We start from the raw sequence: 19,375 nt of genomic DNA, 5'->3' as shown, positions 1-19,375 counted from the left end.
TCCTTTTCACTTTCTGCCATAAGGGTGGTGTCATCTGCATATCTGAGGTTATTGACATTTGTCCTGGCAATCTTGATTCCAGCTTGTGTTTTTTCCAGTCCAGCGTTTCTCATGAGGTACTCTGCATAGAAGTTAAATAAGCAGGGTGATAATATACAGCCTTGACGGACTCCTTTTCCTATTTGGAACCAGTCTGTTGTTCCATGTCCAGTTCTAACTGTTGCTTCCTGACCTGCATACAGATTTCTCAAGAGGCAGGTTAGGTGGTCTGGTATTCCCATTTCTTTCAGAATTTTCCACAGTTTCTTGTGATCCACACAGTCAAAGGCTTTGGCATAGTCAATAAAGCAGAAATAGATGTTTTTCTGGAACTCTCTTGCTTTTTCCATGATCCAGTGGATGTTGTCAATTTGATCTCTGGTTCCTCTGCCTTTTCTAAAACCAGCTTGAACATCTGGGAGTTCACGGTTCATGTATTGTTGAATCCTGGCTTGGAGAATTTTAAGCATTACTTTACTAGCCATGTGAGATGAGTGCAATTGTGCAGTAGTTTGAGCATTCTTTGGCATTGCCTTTATTTGGGATTGGAATGAAAGCTGACCTTTTCCAGTCCTGTGGCCACTGCTGAGTTTTCCAAATTTGCTGGCATATTGACTGCAGCACTTTCACAGCATCATCTTTCAGGATTTGAAACAGATCAACTGGAATTTCATCACCTCCACTAGCTTTGTTCGTAGTGATGCTTTCTAAGGCCCACTTGACTTCACATTCCAGGATGTCTGGCTCTAGATTAGTGATCACATCATCATGATTATCTGGGTCGTTAAGATCTTTTTTGTACAGTTCTTCTGTGTATTCTTGCCGCCTCTTCTTAATATCTTCTGCTTCTGTTAGGTCCAGACCATTTCTGTCCTTTATCGAGCCCATCTTTGCATGAAATGTTCCTTTGGTATCTCTAATTTTCTTGAAGAGATCTCTAGTCTTTATTCTGTTCTTTTCCTTTATTTCTTTGCATTGATTACTGAAGAAGGCTTTCTTATCTCTTCTTGCTGTTTTTTGGAACTCTGCATTCAGATGCTTATGTCTTTCCTTTTCTCCTTTGCTTTTCACCTCTCTTCTTTTCATAGGTATTTGTAAGGCCTCCCCAGACAGCCATTTTGCTTTTTTTGCATTTCTTTTCCATGGGGATGGTCTTGATCACTGTCTCCTGTACAATGTCACGAACCTCATTCCATAGTCCATAATACTTTTGATGAAAAATACATCTTTTTGTGTGTGTATGTGTTAGTTCTAAAAGGTCTTCCAGGTTTTCATAGAACTGTTCAACTTCAGCTTCTTTGGCATTAGTGGTTGGGGTATAGACTTGGATTACTGTGATATTGAATGGTTTGCCTTGGAAATGAACAGAGATTATTTTTGAAACTGCACTCAAGTACTGCATTTCAAATTCTTTTATTGACTATGAGGGATATTTCATTTCTTCTAAGGATTCTTGCCTACAGTAGTAGATATAATGTATAATGGTTATCTAAATTAAATTCGACCATTCCAGTCCATTTTAGTTCACCGATTCCTAAAATGTTGATGTTCACTCTTGCTATCTCCTGTTTGACCACTTCCAATTTACCCTGATCCATAGACCTCATTTACCTGTGGCTCAGACAGTAATGAGTCCACCTGCAATGAGTGAGATCTGAGTTCAGTCCCTGGGTCATGAAGATCCACTGGAGAAGGAAATGGCAACCCACTCCAGTATTCTTGCCTCGAAAATCCCATGGATGGAGGAGCCTGGTGGGCTATAGTCCATGGGGTCACAAAGAGATTTAACTTTCACTTTCATGGACCTAATATTCCAGGTTTCTATGCAATATTGTTCTTTATAGCATTGGATTTTACTTCCATCACCAGGCACATCCACAACTGGTGTCGTTTCTGCTTTGGCTGAGCTTCTTCCTTCTTTCTGGAGCTATTTTTCCACTCTTATCCAATAGCATATTGGGCACTTATCGACCTGAGGAGTTCATCTTTCAATGTCATATCTTTTTGCCTTTTTATACTGTTCATGGGAAAAAATACTGAAATTTTTGCCATTGCCTTCTCCAGTGGACCACGGTTTGTCAGCACTCTGCACCATGACCTGTTTGTCTTGGGTGGCCCTCCACCACATGGCTCATAGTTTCTCTGAATTAGACAAGGCTGTGGTCCACGTGATCAGTTTGGTTAGTTTTCTGTAACTGTGGTTTTCATTCTGTCTGCCCTCTGATGGATAAGAATAAGAGGCTGTATATATCAGTATATATTTCAATCCCAAACTCTCAATTTATCCTCTCCCTATTACCCACTTGGTAACCATAACTTTGTTTTCTATATCTGTGACTCTATTTCTGTTTTGAAAATAAATTCATTTGTATCATTTTTAAATTCTACATATAAGAAATGTCACATAATATTTGTATTTCTCTGCCTGACTTACTTCACTCAGTATGACTATCTCTATGTTTATCCACGTTACTGTGAATGGCATTATTTTGTTCTTTTTATAGCTGAGTAATATTCCACTGTATATTTCTACCATATATTCTTTATCCATTAATGAAAGGACATTTAGGTTGCTTTCATGTCCTGGCTCTTTTAAATAGTGCTGTAATGAACATTGGGGTGCATGTATCTTTTCAAATTATGGTTTTCTCTTGATGTATGCCAAGCAGTGAGATTGCTGGATCATATGGTAGCTCTATTTTTATTTTTTTGTTTTGTTTTTTAAAGGAACATCTGTACTCTTCTCCATAGTAGCTGTCCCAATTTACATTCCATACCAACAGGGCATGAGAGTTCTATTTTCTCCACATCGTCTCGAGAATTTATTTGTAGGTTTTTTGATGATGGCATTGTAGTTTTGATTTGCATTTCTCATTATTAGTGATGTTGAGCATATTTTCATGTGCTTTTTGGCCATCTGTATGTCTTCTTTGGAAAGTTATCCATTTATATCTTCCACCCATTTTTTGATTGAGTTGATTTTTTATTTTTTTTTTAATATTGAGCTGCATGAACTGTTTGTATATTTTGAGGGTTGATCCCTTGTTGGTCACTTAATTTGTAAATATTTTCTCCCATTCTATGCCTTTTCTTTTTGTTTATGGTTTCCATTGCTCTGCAAGAGCTTTTAAGTTTAATTAGGCCCAATTTATTTATTTTTGTTTTTATTTTAATTAGGAGGTGGATCAAAAATATCTTGCCACAATTTATAACAGATGGAGTTCTCCCTATAATACCTGTGTTTCTAACATGTTATTTTGATTCATACTCATAAGTTGTTCAATTTTATTGAACTATGTGGTAAGAAGTTCTATAATTGGAAAACTATGATAATCAGAGATCTAACATATCTTTTTAATTACATAGGCCATTCCGTAGATAGCAAACATCACTGTACCCCGATTATATATTGTTGTGTGCCTGTCTGAACAGCAAACTGAATAGAATTTACCAAAACAATTGCTTGACCTCTTTGATACCCTTCAGCAGACTACAAAAGATGAAATGTTTTCCTATCTAAAGCTATATATAAAGACTAGATACTTCTGGAGTATACAGCTGTATTATATATTTCTAATTTCCTTCTTCCAGGACAATAAGTCAAGACTGAGAGGAACATACACAACAGAACAATAGTAATTCTAAGTAATTAAGTGGATAGCAAAATATTTTGAAATCTAGCAGAGGCACATTAAATACTCTACATAGAATGGAATTAAAGGCATTAAAACACTGATACTAACAGAACTGAAGAAAATATCAGAGAAAAGGAGGTATTTCTACTAAGCCTGATTTCATGTTTCCTGCAAGATACAATATCTGAAGATTACATATGGAAAAGAATTGAGATACATACTCATCTCACTTTACATTTTTAGACACTGTTTTTAAAAAGTAAATCAAATTACATAGTCATTTTAAAAACTGAGATATATCCAAATTCCCAAGGATGCTAGGACATGTAAAGAAAGTAATGGAAAGATTACAAGATATACACTCATAAGTCAATTCATTTGAGTTTGAAACATTGGAAGACAAACACAATTTTAATTTTATGGGTTTAAATATGACAGATTTCTTCATTTCCCTAGAGATATTTATGCTTGGGTTAAAAACAAACAAACAAAAAACCCAGCATTTTCAACAAATCCCAGAACCCTTTACCTCACCCCAGCTGTTAGGTGACTAGGGAACTAGCAATGCAGATATTTGTTAGCACACACTAGCATAATTGTATGGTAGCTTTATTTGTATGCATTCCTGTAATAGTACAGTCCTAATGTATTTTACTTGATAAATTTTTATGCAGATCTTACAAGAACATTTTTTCGACCACATGTTGGAACATTTGTGCACAAAAAATTCCCATCTTTATGCTTGAAATTTATGAGAACACAATTAAAATGAGAGGGGTCCAAAGGTATCAAGATAATTACATTTTTCTAATCTTACTAAACAAGATAAATTACCTGCAGGCCCTCTTATAAAAGATGAAATCTTCATAATAAGTGAATTAATCAAGCAGCAGCTTGCTACTGCACTTGCATTTATAACAGAAATGATTCAAAGACTTATTTTATGGGGAAATTAATGGAAACAGGCTTTTCATTCTTCTGCACCAATTGAAAAACCTCAGCAACCAGCTGCCCACTTGTCAAGAAAACAGAAAGAAGCTGGAAACAAAGATAAATAAAAACACCTTTTTCCTGGCACTTTTGAAGAGAAAAAGGAGCTCTCATTTACAGCAGCCATCTGTTTGTTATTTAATATGGGTGAATTACATGCTGTAATGAGTTTGTTTCTGCATCACTCAGTGCAATGGAACACAAGTTCACTCTCATAATGTGCAGCAGTTTTTAAAAGCTAATCATTTAATTGGACACAATCGTCAATGACAAATGGAGATGTAAAAACTCAGCCAGCTGTAGAGTGAATATGTAATCATTGTGAAATCATATTATTTTACACGCTTGAAAACTTCTTAATAGTATCTGATGTTGGTCATCACCGCAGACTGAAGAATTGAAGAAACATGGTGAAAAATAGCCTTTCAAATGGCTTTATATAATTGGCCTGTATTAATGCCGGCTTTAGAACTACCATTTGACTTCAGTGACTAAAGTCTCCCTAAACTGTTTATTACTGTCCTAATTTCAGATTTGAGTTTTATATCTTTTTCAAATATTCCATGCTTTGGTAGGCAAGAGTTATCGTTTTGGAGCAGCTTTTTTTTTCTTAATCTGCTTTAGTATAGACATCCACTGATTTGTTGCTTGTGCATGTGACACTACATACAGATAAACACAGAGACCTGAGAGACTGTGTGCCAACAGATTTTTTTTTTAATCACATGCACACAAAAGCTTTACTTCTGGAAACCAAACCTGAGTGCCTACACCTGCACTCAGAATTTATACAATGCTGCCATAGTCTTTAACAGAAGAATAAAAATCTCCATGACAAAGAATTCTCCCTTTGGATTTTCTACAAAAACACTATGCTTGTTAATAAATTTTCACAATGAAAGCCATCTTCCAATTTTTAGGCATCACAAAGAAATAAAAACAAAACTCAGGTTATTGAATGGGCTATTTTTGTACTTAATTATATAATTTGTGCATGTTTTATATCTTGTATGATTGTTGAGGACACTATAACAATATATATTTTCATCTTTATTGTCCTTCCAAGAATGTTAGACTTGGTGAAAAGTTCTTATGACTGAAAAAAATGGGTTGAACATATCAGTATATAATAATTTTGGATTAAAAGTCTACTGAGTTATCTCTATCCTCCATTTAATTGCAAACTTTTACAATCTTATCAGCAGTAAAGGTAAGAGATATACCTGTTTTGGAAATCCCTTGCTATCTTATCATCTCTACAAAAATGTTTCAACCACTATTATTAAGTTCTAACAAAATACAAAAGAATTAATGTCTTACATAACAACTCCTATCTCAAAACATTACCTTTCATTTGTCATGTAATGTTCTTTGCTCTAAATAAGCTTATAATTATTTGTTCTAATTTTATGTTAAAAAATCAAGATTTGTTTTTTGTTAATGCAAGTCCCTAATGAACAAATGCAATAATCTTGGTTTGGTTTCTCTTAAGAGCTCTTAGCAGCCTTTTTACATAGTGACCCTTTAATAAATAGTGTTTAACAAACTTGTGGTTTGTTAAATTGAGAGCAAGCAAGCTTTGAACGCTCTTAAAGAATAAACACATGAAAAAGGGATGTACTTTTTTTACTCATGTGCCACATTACTACTGAAATACAGAAATTCTTGACACAAAAAATGAAACACAGTACCAAAAAAGTAATTCCACAACCAGAAAAGGAGCAAATTCACAAAAAGAAAGAAACAGATATAAAGACAGAGAAGAATAACAACTTGAACATACTAATCACCAAGAAAATAAGATAAAGATAGAGGTATTGTAAATTAAGCAAACAGTCCAAATATGCAGTGCAAGTATGATCTGAAACAAAACTGCCACACTCTTTCTAATGAATCATTAACAGATAGGAAAGTTGAATAAATCAAGATGAGAAATATAGTATCTTGAAGAAATCCAAAATCTGCTCTAAATGTAAATTCATAACAAGCACAATTAGATCAATAACTTGTCTTGAGTGAACCGATCTAGTCACTATGTTTAGGTTCAAGTCACTTGGACAAAGCTATTCTGATATGAAGAAATAATAACACATCAGAGAGAGCTTCCTTGGAGCAGAGACCCATGACTTGGACATTACTTTGAATGATGTGTTAAATGTAAATTACTCACAGGGGAAAACAGTGCTAGTGCTAGTGAAAGTCACTCAGTCGTGTCTGACTCTTTGGGACCCCATGGACTATAGAGTCCATGGAATTCTCCAGGCCAGAATACTGGAGTGAGTAGCGTTTCCCTTCTCCAGGGGATCTTCCCAACCCAGGGATTTGACCCAGGTCCCCCACATTGCAGGCAGATTCTTTACTAGCTGAGCCACAAGGGAAGCCCAAGAATACTGGAGTGGGTAGTCTATCGCTTCTCCAGGGGATCTTCTCAACCAAGGAATCGAACTGGGGTCTCCTGCATTGTAGGTGGATTCTTTACCAACTGAGCTATCAGGGAAGCTCGTTTTTTAAAATTTTGCCTTGGTTTGCCCTCAAAACTACTGCTGGCAATAGGGATCAGGAAGAGTCTCAAAAGAAATATTATTAGTTTAAAAGGAGAAATGCCAGTCAATTGCTGAATGCCCGTCAATTGCTGAATGCCCTTATAAGGAAGAAAAGGAGAATATGTGTTCTAGGATTTATGCTATAGAAAGGTACCTGTGATCACCAGCAACTGATCACAAAGAGTCAGACATGACTGAGCGACTGTCACTAGGGTTCAAGTGTTTATCCTATATAATTTTGAATTTTCATTGTTTTGTCCACTGCCTAGCTCATAGCAGAGATTAATTGAATTGAATCTCCTAAAGGTAGAAATTGGTTATTATCTTTTTATTTCTAGTGTATTGTATGCAGTCGAATATATGACAGAGACTCAAAAATATTTGCTGATTAAATGTTGAATGGCTAGTTGACCAGACAATAAATGATATGCAGATGTTACAAAGATGCAGAAGAAGCATATATTTAGTGCCTTTTTTCTTATCTTTAAATATAACTTCAGATCTTGAAAACTAAAGGAAGCTCACTCAAATGGTTAATATTACACCTGATGAAATCAAAACCAACTTGTTAAAAGTGATGTCCAAAGTAATCCATAGATCATCCTGATTTCCAGGCAATGTGTAATCACATGATCTTGAGATCTTAATTGCATAGATTTCATAAAATGGCACACTTTCAGCTGAGTTAAAGAAATTAAAACAAATAAGGAAAAGGGGTTGGCCAAAAGTCTATCTATAATAAACTTCAAATCCCAGGCACTTCTCTTAAGAAAAAATTTTTAAAAAGAGATCATAAGTATATCACTTCATTTGTAATAATCATCATTCTCAAAATTGAAGTATGAAGATTAAAATTATACTAAAATCTATATCAAAATGAGAAGAATCAAGTACAGTGTTATTACCAGTTGGTGACATTTCTTTCACATTAAATAGTTAAATTGATAATTGAGTTGAATAATGGAAATAATGCAAATATAAATTCATAATTAAATAGTCTACACAATGTAAGAAAAATTTAAGACAACCTTTTCAAACATTTATCAAATGTTTACACTTTATTTTCTGTACTTTGGAAATAATTGAGTCCAGTTTTATAATTCATCAATTGATAAATATGAATAAAACAGGCAAAAAAGTAAAAGTAAAAAGGAGACAAATAAAAACACCACAAAACCAAAACACACAACAACAATACCAAATCCATGTACATAAAATCCTTAGTTTTATTTTACATACCTTTCTAAGCAATGCTGATTAACTGGTTTCTTAACCCATAATAAATTACTAGTTATAAAATAATATTATTTTAAATTCATAGTCATAAAGTAACATAAACTGTAATAAAGATTTCTATGAAACAAATTTTGTAAAAAATAAAATATCAAAGGATGAATTGGGATGTTTTACCACCAAAAATTGTCATGGCATTAGAATCACTATATGATAGCAAAATTAGTACTTTTAAAATATGTAGTCTTTTACTGTGAATTTTATTCTTTTTATGCTTTTATACAGTGTCTTTTTTTTTCTTTTTTGGTGACTCTCAGTTTTTCCTAAACTTTTTATATCATGGCTCACAAAATAGGTATCATTTATACAGAACATTCAAGTAGGTGGATAAAGATGCTGAGGTAAGTGGCACTCCAGTAGTTAAAGGGTTTGTTGTCTCAGTAACACTATTACCCATTTGAAACATCAATGAATCCTGCACCAGGCAGCTCTGCAGTTATTTAGAAGAAACTATTCATATTCACTAATAGCTTTATGAAGACAAAATTATCATGAATTTCTTCTACTATTTCTGTATAACTCTGAAAGAAATAGTGCCATCAATTATGTTTTACCACCTTATTTCATACAGAGATTTTTGTAAATATGGAAATAAGACTAAGGCTAATGTTTTTGAATAAATATTGAATTTTTTTAATGAACGGACATCTCTTTTAGGTATGAGAGATTGTTTTCATTCCAGTATGTTAATATTGAAGAAGTTTAATGATTTAAAATCTTGGATATATATAAAGTGACACAAAAAAGTGTTAAAGTGTTGTTGTTGTATAAGTAAATCAGTCCTGTCCTACTCTTTGCAATCCTGTGGACTGTAGCCCTCCAGGCTCCTCTGTCCATCGAATTCTCTAGGCAAGAATACTGGAGTGGGTAGCCTTTTCCTTCTCCAGGGGATCTTTCCAACTCTGGGATTGAACCCAGGTCTCCAGCATTACAGGTAGATTCGTTACTTTCTGACCCACCAAGGAAGCCCAGGTGTCAAGGATTTTCAAAACTGAGCTCTATGTCAAACTATGATCAGAAGGAAGTTCTCTATGATGGAAGTCTTTCTGCGTTATTTGCCCCTCTATAAGCATGTTTTCTGAGAGCCTGAGCATGCCTAAGGATGTGGTACTCCTTATTATTGTAAAGATGATAAACATTAAAAAAAATAGCAAAAGTATTCCAACAGTCTCCTATTGTATGAAAACATTGTTTTAAGGGAGATAGAATGAGGTGGTTAGATAAAGAATATTTTCTTTGTATTTTCTCTTCAGGCCCCTATATAGAGCAAACAATAACATCTATGGAAAAGTCCTGCTTCAACTTGTTTATATTTTTTTTCACACATGAGTAAAATAATGCATACTGCTATTGCTATATTTTCCTTGAAAAAAATAGCCCCAATGCCAAAATAAAAACATTCACTTATTTGTAATGAACACTTATTTTTTTATTTTTTAAATATATATTTATTTATTTTAATTGGAGGTTAATTACTTTACAATATTGTATTGGTTTTGCCATACATCAACATGAATCCACCACAGGTATACACGTGTTCCCATCCTGAATCCCCCTCCTTCCTGCCTCCCTGTACCATCCCTCTGGGTCGTCCCAGTGCACCAGCCCCAAATATCCAGTATCATGCATCGAACCTGGACTGGCGATTCGTTTCATATATGATATTACACATGTTTCAATGCCATTCTCCCAAATCATCCCACCCTTTCCCTCTCCCACAGAGTCCAAAAGATTGTTCTATACATCTGTGTCTCTTTTGCTGTCTCACATACAGGGTTATCATTACCATCTTTCTAAATTCCATATATATGCATTAGTATACTGTATTGGTGTTTTTCTTTCTGGCTTACTTCACTCTGTATAATAGGCTCCAGTTTCATCCACCTCCTTAGAACTGATTCAAATGTATTCTTTTTAATGGCTGAGTAATACTCTATTGTGTATATGTACCACAGCTTTCTTATCCATTCATCTGCTGATGGACATCTAGGTTGTTTCCATGTCCTGGCTATTATAAACAGTGCTGCAATGAACATTGGGGTACACGTGTCTCTTTCAATTCTGGTTTCCTCAGTGTATATGTCCAGCAGTGGGATTGCTCGGTCATAAGGCAGTTCTATTTCCAGCTTTTTAAGGAATCTCCACACTGTTCTCCATAGTGGCTGTAGGAGTTTGCATTCCCACCAACAGTGTAAGAGGGTTCCCTTTTCTCCACACCCTCTCTAACATTTATTGCTTGTAGACTTTTGGATCACAGCCATTCTGACTGGTGTGAAATGGTACCTCATTGTGGTTTTGATTTGCATTTCTCTGACAATGAGTGATGTTGAGCATCTTTTCATGTGTTTGTTAGCCATCTGTATGTCTTCTTTGGAGAAATGTCTATTTAGTTCTTTGGCCCATTTTTTGATTGGCTAGTTTATTTTTCTGGAATTGAGCTGCAGGATAAACATTTATTTTTGATCTATATTTTATATAGCTATAACAAGCCCATGTAATATTTCAGATAGATATGCAGTTTCTTTCCACCTGCTCAATCATTCCCTTATAAATGAAGTTCCAACAAGTGCACACCATTTAGCAGTCTTTTATTGTTTCATGTTTATAAAGAAATTTACATCCATCAATCAGTAGGCTGGAAGTCCATGGAAAATAAGGTAATTGACCATAAGTGAAGTCACTCAGTCATGTGAGACTCTTTGCGACCCCATGGACTGTAGCATACCAGGCTCCTCTGTCCATGGGATTTTCCAGGCAAAGGTACCGGAGTGGGTTGTCATTTCCTTCTCCAGAGGATCTTCCTGACCCGGGGATCGAACCTGGGTCTCCCACATTGCAGGCAGATGCTTTACTGTCTGAGCCACCAGGGAAGCCTAATTGACCATAGTTCCCGCCTAAATTCAGGCAACCCTAGAGTAATAAGGATTTTGTTCAGAGGGCAAATTATTTCCTTTAACTGAGGAATTATAAAAGCATTTATCACAGTGCCCAGATATTTTTCTTACTAATATTGTAACTCATCCATTTAACTGTCATGGAAGCCCCTGCATCTACGCTCTTAATGTAAATGATTAGAAAATAACTAGGTGACTATAATACCTGAGTTAAAAAAAAAAAAAAAAAGAAAGAAAAAGCAAGATGAAGCATAATACTTTTGCTGCAGACAAAAAATGTTAAAAACAATTTACAAATATACTGTTTAACTATCATAATGCATGTTTCTTTAAAGCCACTTTTCATGTATTGAGATAATTCTGCCAGTTGCCAAATGACAGAAATTTAAATTCTCCAAAACTGGAAATTATAAATAAGAAAGGCTATATATAGAAGGATCATTATAAATAAAAGAAATCAAATGTCAACAAATAAATGCAGAATAAACTCATGGGAAGGTGTGGAGACTCAAATTCTGTCATTTGAAATGTGTTATCTTGGGCAAGTCATTTTAATTTGAAAAATGGTGGAAATGCTATACTTCAGGACATCAATGTGAAGGGTAAACATCATGATATATGCAAAGTACTTAAGCAGTTAATAATTTGGAATGAATACAGGTGCATGGCTAAGAGCATAAGCTTACACTTGTGGTATATGTTAAGCATTCAATCCTCTATATCAAAATGTAAAGATAATAAACTATTTTTAAATTTTTTTTGCATTAAGAAATATAACATGTTTTATTTTTATTTTAATTTTTTTGCAAGTGGCATTTTTCTAACCTGCATTTTAACTTATTTTCATTTTCTGCTTGGGTTTTAATTCACAAAAAGCACAATCTATGCTGTGAATTAACTTCACTAGATGGTAAACTTACAGATGGAAATCTAGTCTTGCTGCAAGTATTTCCCTAGGAACTTCCAGGATATTTTCAGGAACATCATAGGTACCTAAACTATGATTTTGAGATGTATGAACAAACAAATTTTCTTAATTTGGTGACATTTCTAGCTAATTTGTCAATTCAATCATTAATACATAACTATTAGTTGAGTATCTGCTATGTACAGTGCTTTGTGTTGGAAAATGGATATACAATGGCTTAGCCTCTTTCCTTGAAAACACACTATTTAGTGATGAGATAGAACTGGAAACCCACACACACAATGTGTAAAGTTGTTTCAACAAAGGGACACAGGAAAATTTAGATGGGAAGGAAGATGGGGGATTGGTGGTGGAAATTATTCCAAGGGACTGACATTTGACTTGATATTGACAGGGGAAAATTAAAAAAAAAAAAAGTTTTCAGCAGAGACATCACTTTACCAACAAAGGTCTGTATAGTCAAAGGTATGGTTTTTCCTGTAGTCATGTACAGATGTGAGAACATAATGAAAAGTGAGTGCCAAATAACTGATTCTTTCAAATTGTGATGCTGGAGAAGACTCTTAAAAGCCCCTTGAACAGCAAAATTGGACAACGAGGAGATCAAACCAGTCAATCCTAAAGGAAAGCAGTTCTGAATATTCTTCAGAAGGACTGATGCTGAAGCTGAAGCTTCAATACTTTCACCACCTGATGTGAAGAGCCGACTCCTTGGAAAAGTTCCTGATGCTGGGAAAGACTGAAGTAAGGAAGAGAAGGAGCAACAGAGGATGAAATAGTTGGATGGCATCACTGACTCAATGTACATGAGTTTGAGCAAACTCCGTGAGACAGTGAAGGATGTGGAAGCATGCTGCAGTTTAGTTGGAGTTGCAAAGAGTCAGTCATGACTTAGCAACTGAACAACAACAGATAAAGATGAGCTGCAGGGAGGAGAGATTTCTAGGAATAGGGAGGAGCCAGTTCATAGGCAGTGATTTTTGAGAGAATGGCCAAAAGTAACTCAGTGTGACTAGTCTATGAGTAGTGGCACACATTTTAAAGTGCCTTGTTAGCCATGTGACAGCCACCATATAGTCTTCATAATTCAACTGATGAATGCCTTAGTCTCTACGGACTACTCTAACAATATACTATAGGTCAGATGACGTATAAACATATATTTCTCACAATTCTGGAGACCATGAAGTCCAAAATCATGGACCCAGCTTATTCAGCATCTGGTGAGGTCCTGCTTCCATGTAGCTGGTGTCCTCATATGGAGGGAGAGGCAAGGTTCTCTGTAGGACCACCTTTATATGGTATTAATCCCACTCACAAGTGTTCTGCTCTCACGAGCTAATCATCCAAAAGACCCCAAGTCTTAATATCATCATATTGAGGGTTAAGAATTCAGTGTATGAATTGGGGGAGGATAAAAATATCCAGTCTCTAGCAGGGAGCTATTGTCAGCTTTTACATAAAGGAGTGATTTTTTTGTTTTCTCTTCATGTTGCCATTAATTAGACCATGCATATGGGGGGAAATAACCTTAACAAATACTCTTATTAGTGATCATTAAAGCCTTGTAGAAATTAATAAAAAATATGTAACAGGAAGCAAGAAACTAGACATAACATTTTTTCTGTTTATTATTAAAATAAACAGAGTCTCTCAGCCATCATCTTTTTCAGTGGTCTGTTATGAAAATAAAACAGCCAATGAAAAATATTATTGTAAATGTATATGGCTACATGAAAATTATCTTATGTTCTGTGATCAGAATTGTTCTTCTGTTTATTCATGATTGATTTTATGTCAATATCCTATATTACTATGGTATACTATGTTGCATTGCAAAGAAGAAAGCCACAAAAGAAGGTATACCACAAAAGAACTGGTGAAGAAGCAGAGTAGATAGTGTGATGAAATCTTACTTTATTTAGCTGCTGTTTTTATTAAATACCAGAATTCCAATTAGATCAACTTCTTCATTATCTTTGTAGCAATGCATAAAAATTTCTAAGAACAGTGGCCGATAAGTACAAATGATAAGATAAGATTGTATTTCACCTTGCAAACTGCAATACAGAGTTTTGCTATTTGATTAAGAATGTAATGAATTTTCTTATTTTTGCCCTTCTGTTTCTAAATGTGTGAGACACCATCTTGATCCTGGTAAAATGGAAGAAGCAGTTCTAATGAGGTGGATGAAACTGGAGCCTATTATACAGAGTGAGGTAAGCCAGAAAGAAAAACACCAATACAGTATACTAATGCATATATATGGAATTTAGAAAAATGGTAATGATAACCCTATATGTGAGACAGCAAAAGAGACACAGATGTATAGAACAATCTTTTGGACTCTGTGGGAGAGGGAAAGGGTGGGATGATTTGGGAGAATGGCATTGAAACATGTGTAATATCATATATGAAACGAATCGCCAGTCCAGGTTCGATGCATGATACTGGATATTTGGGGCTGGTGCACTGGGACGACCCAGAGGGATGGTACAGGGAGGAGGAAGGAGGGGGATTCAGGATGAGAACACGTGTATACCTGTGGTGGATTCATGTTGATGTATGGCAAAACCAATACAATATTGTAAAGTAATTAACCTCCAATTAAAATAAATAAATTTATATTTTAAAAAATAGATGAAGCATAACAACACATATAACACTGTGCTGGATTATTTGGCCAAAAATGAAAAAAATAAAAATTGATAGTCAAAGCACAAAAGTAGGGGAAAAATAGGGATTGAAGGCAACTGGAGGTTTGCAACATCAGTCAGTTTGTTTTCCAGAAATCATCTGGTAATATAATCACATAGTTTATCATCAAACTAGGACACTTTGGAAGTGAAAGGGGTGCAGTTAACCATTATGCCAAGCCAATAGGTACAAAGAGTCTTCCCCAGGCAAACTAGAGTGTATGGTCATTCTGCCAATAGTACTTGCTTCTGTACTATGGTAGTGCTAGTGAAAGTTACTCAGTCTTGTCCAACTCTTTGTGACCCCATGGACTATAGAGTCCATGGAATTCTCCAGGCCAGAATACTGGAGTGGGTAGCCTTTCCTTTCTCCAGGGGATCTTCCCAACCCAGGGATTGAAACCTGGTCTCCCACATTGCAGGCGGATTCTTTACCAGCTGAGTCACAATTACTATAATCCTCCTTTAATGTCTAAAGATTAAAATAAATAAGAAATAATTTTACTGAAAATAAATTTATGGCATTTTAAATAATAATTGAGACATATAAAACTGTCTAATCTTCATCATAAATAAACAATTATGAATGTTTAAACTTCCACAATCCAATCTTTGCAGTGTTAATTATCTGGACATTGATAAAAGCTGAGAAATGATTAGAAATATTTTTTTTTTCCTTAGAAGTTTCTGTTCAGTATCAAAGTGTGCAGTCTTCTTTGAAAAGATCCCAGTCCTTATGCTTTGGGAGCTGAAATTCTTGGTACTGCCTCTCCTACTAAAATAAATCAATAAGAAAAAAATGTGATGTTCTTCCTCATTTGGAACCTACTCTTTTTCAACAAGAATTTCAAATCCATCTTTGTTTCACTAGAGTTCTTGCTTAAGTACCACTCAGAACAACTTAGAAGGGAATCTATGGCCTGTCCTTTTAGAGTAGACTCACCTCTAACTGAAGAACCCAGCCTGTGAAAGCTGCCATAATCACCAGCCATCCTAAAACCCGATCCTATCTTCTAACTCTTTAGCCATCTTCCTTATGCAGAGTACTATCACACTAAAGACAGTGTGTGTACAGGTATGTTTCTGGCTTATTTTTAACCACAATATGCTGAACTGCCTGGTCCATGAGTTGGGCTCACAGACTTTAAGCCCTGACAATCTTCTAACTTCAAGCAGCTACTGATAATACCACCCCTTCCACCACCATACACAAACACCAGTTAGCCAGCGACAGCACCTGTGCCCAGACATCTCCTAACCTTGGCTCTCCACAAAATTTGTATCCTTTTGCAATTCATGTTTTGATGTTGTTGAGCTTAGTTTTGTTCTCTTAGGTAAGGGACATATGCTTTATATAATGGTCATGGGTGAAGATACTTACCCTTGGTTTTTCTACCATCCTCTGTTAAAACATGGAAATATTCTCTCACAAAGAGAGTCACAATAAAAAGTTAGATTCCATAGTTCTTTTAGTTGTATAATGAAACTACTATAGAATGAGTTAAATGGGCTTTTATAAGTTTTTCAAGAAAGCAGTTTCCAGGAGAAAGAAGAAATTGTTTTCAGATTCAAACAAAGAGACCATTCTAATTTTAGGGCCGTATTTTCTAAAGCTACTGGAATATTCTAAAGGACTCCACTCTATTTGTCCAAGATATATTGAAAAGCAGAGACATTACTTTGCCAACAAAGGTCCATCTAGTCAAGGCTATGGTTTTTCCAGGCTATGGTCATGTATGAATGTGAGAAATGGACTGTAAAGAAAGCTGAGCACCGAAGAATTGATGCTTTTGAACTGTGGTGTTGGGAAAGACTCTTGAGAGTCCCTTGGACTGCAAGGAGACCCAACCAGTCCATTCTGAAGATCAGCCCTGGGATTTCTTTGGAAGGAATGATGCTAAAGCTGAAACTCCAGTATTTTGGCCACCTCATGTGAAGAGTTGACTCATTGGAAAAGACTCTGATGCTGGGAGGGACTGGGGGCAGGAGGAGAAGGGGACGACAGAGGATGAGATGACTGGGTGGCATCACTGACTCGATGGACGTGAGTCTGAATGAACTCTGGGAGTTGGTGATGGACAGGGAGGCCTAGGCGTGCTGCGATTCATGGAGTCGCAAAGAGTCGGACATGACTGAGCGACTAACTGAACTGACATTGAAATAATTTCTTTGTCATATCAAATGTTAATACCAAAAACATATCTAAATGATGCACTTTTTCAGATGAACAGTTAAGTTTATTGAAGCCTTAATTATATCTAAGAAATAGTGGGGATAGATGTAGTTTCTGTTTATAAAATAATGAAAAAAAAAATATATAGCATCTTCAACTTTTGTATTTCCTCTTGACTATTCTTCCTTCGATGTATATTTGTCACAGGTATCAATTGGAATCCACTTAACATTTTGGTTCCCAAATAGTTGGCCTCTTTTTAGCCACAATATCCTGGATTCCCTGGTCCACAAGTTGGGCTTACTATCTTTAAGCCCTGACAAGCTTCTAACTTCAAGCAACTACTGATTATACCACCTCCCCCACCGCCAGCAGCACCATACACAAACACCAGTTAGCCAGAGACAGCATCTGTGCCCAGATGTCTTCTGACCTTGGCTCTCCACTAAATCTGTATCCTTCTGTTATTCATGTTTTGATTTTGTTGAGTACTGTACAAAGACCTATTGAGAAAGGCAAATATCTCTGTTTGACTTTCCTTTAGGGATAAAACTGAATGATAAAATGTATAAGCTTGAATGATTTGCATTATCTCTTTGAATCATGCAGTTGGGATCCTTTTCTTATTTAAAAATCCAAATCTCATCTAGGCTAAGTTTATGATTCTTACATTTCGCTATCTTTTGTTAGATTAACAGATTCTGTTAGAAAAGAATTTGTTAATCTAAATTCTGTTTGAACAAAAGTATCAACTATTTTGTCTTTTCCCAATGAATGCAAATTCACATTGAATTCTATTAATGCAGATTTTAAAGATATTCTATGCTTATTTTTATTTTTAAGGCCTGAGTACCTGCAAATGTACATACTTCTGAAATTATCAATACAGGGGTCTTTCCTAATTGATTGATTTCTATTATTTCATTTCTTAAGTTTTTTATTTATCAAAAAAAAAAACCTCTCAGTCTTTAGACCTTTATTAAAATACATCACATTATTTTCTCATACTTCTCTTTATTTGTCACCATACATTATGATATGAGTATGGATTTTGAATTTGTCTCCACAGTTCCTCCTCTGGAGTAAAGTCATATCGTTTATTTGTTAGAAGAAAAAAGTGCCTAAGATTTTTGACTGACTAATATAATTACTCTTGAGAGGAGAGCAAAGCAGAAACCTAGTTTATTTTGATGTTTGCCAGCATATTTAAAATGCCAACATGGAAGAAGCTCAGAAGAAAAATGCTGGAATCTTTCAGATGTTAAAGGGAAGTAGGATAACAAAAAGCACAAAAAAGACAGCAAAATCAATAGATGTGCTGATCTATTCACTTTTATTACTGAACTTCGGGGTTTTGAGCTGAATTTCAGCTATTTCACATGTCCCTGGATATAATGAAGGGATGATATAGGCTCCAGTAAGTTATGGGGTTTATCTCATACGTGTGAGTGCCTCATAACTTATTAGTGCCTGAAGCTATAATGAGTTATGTTACAGTTCTCATACAGAGCCTCCAAAACTTGTAACTCACCAAAACCTTGGGCAATTTCATTTATTTAATGCCTTTTTAGTATTGGAACTCTAATCCAGAATTTGTTAATTTTTTTTCATAGTTACTGGGTAGTGTCCCCTGTGGTATGTTAAATCCAAAAGGTCATAAGTCTCTTTATATTTTGCTGAAGTGAACATTCTCTGCCACACCATCTAAAGAATAATATTTGGGGGTGGCACACTAATACATCATGTCAAGCTGACATTTATATCATGAAGTTTACTGTTTTCTGGTGATACTGTTCATAATATAAGCCTTTGACTTGTTTGCAATCACAAGTTGGTAGGATATAGTGTTCTGTTAGGCATCTCTGGTGGTGGTTTGCAATGAATATGTGACTGATCTACAAATTTTCAGAGATGTTTGCCCTTTCATTGTGGTAGGAGTATAGAGAAGATGATAAAAGGCTCTATTCATCAAATGTTGTTTCTTTGGGAGTATCTTTACATTTTCCTGGATTCTCTTTTCAGGTGGCCAGATGTGTCTATATGTGGTTTATCATTCTGAACAATAGCCCTGTAGAAAATTGCATTTGTTGGAACTGATTCCAAAAACAAAGTTGTATTAAAAGTGAGGGGTTTTTTTGAACATAATAAAACAAGATTGCTTTTGTTTGAATTTGCTTCTCCACT

The sequence above is a fragment of the Budorcas taxicolor genome, chromosome 12 (genome assembly GCF_023091745.1).
Source record: "Budorcas taxicolor isolate Tak-1 chromosome 12, Takin1.1, whole genome shotgun sequence".
NCBI lineage: Eukaryota > Metazoa > Chordata > Mammalia > Artiodactyla > Bovidae > Budorcas > Budorcas taxicolor.
Note: the sequence above shows the minus strand (reverse complement) of the source record.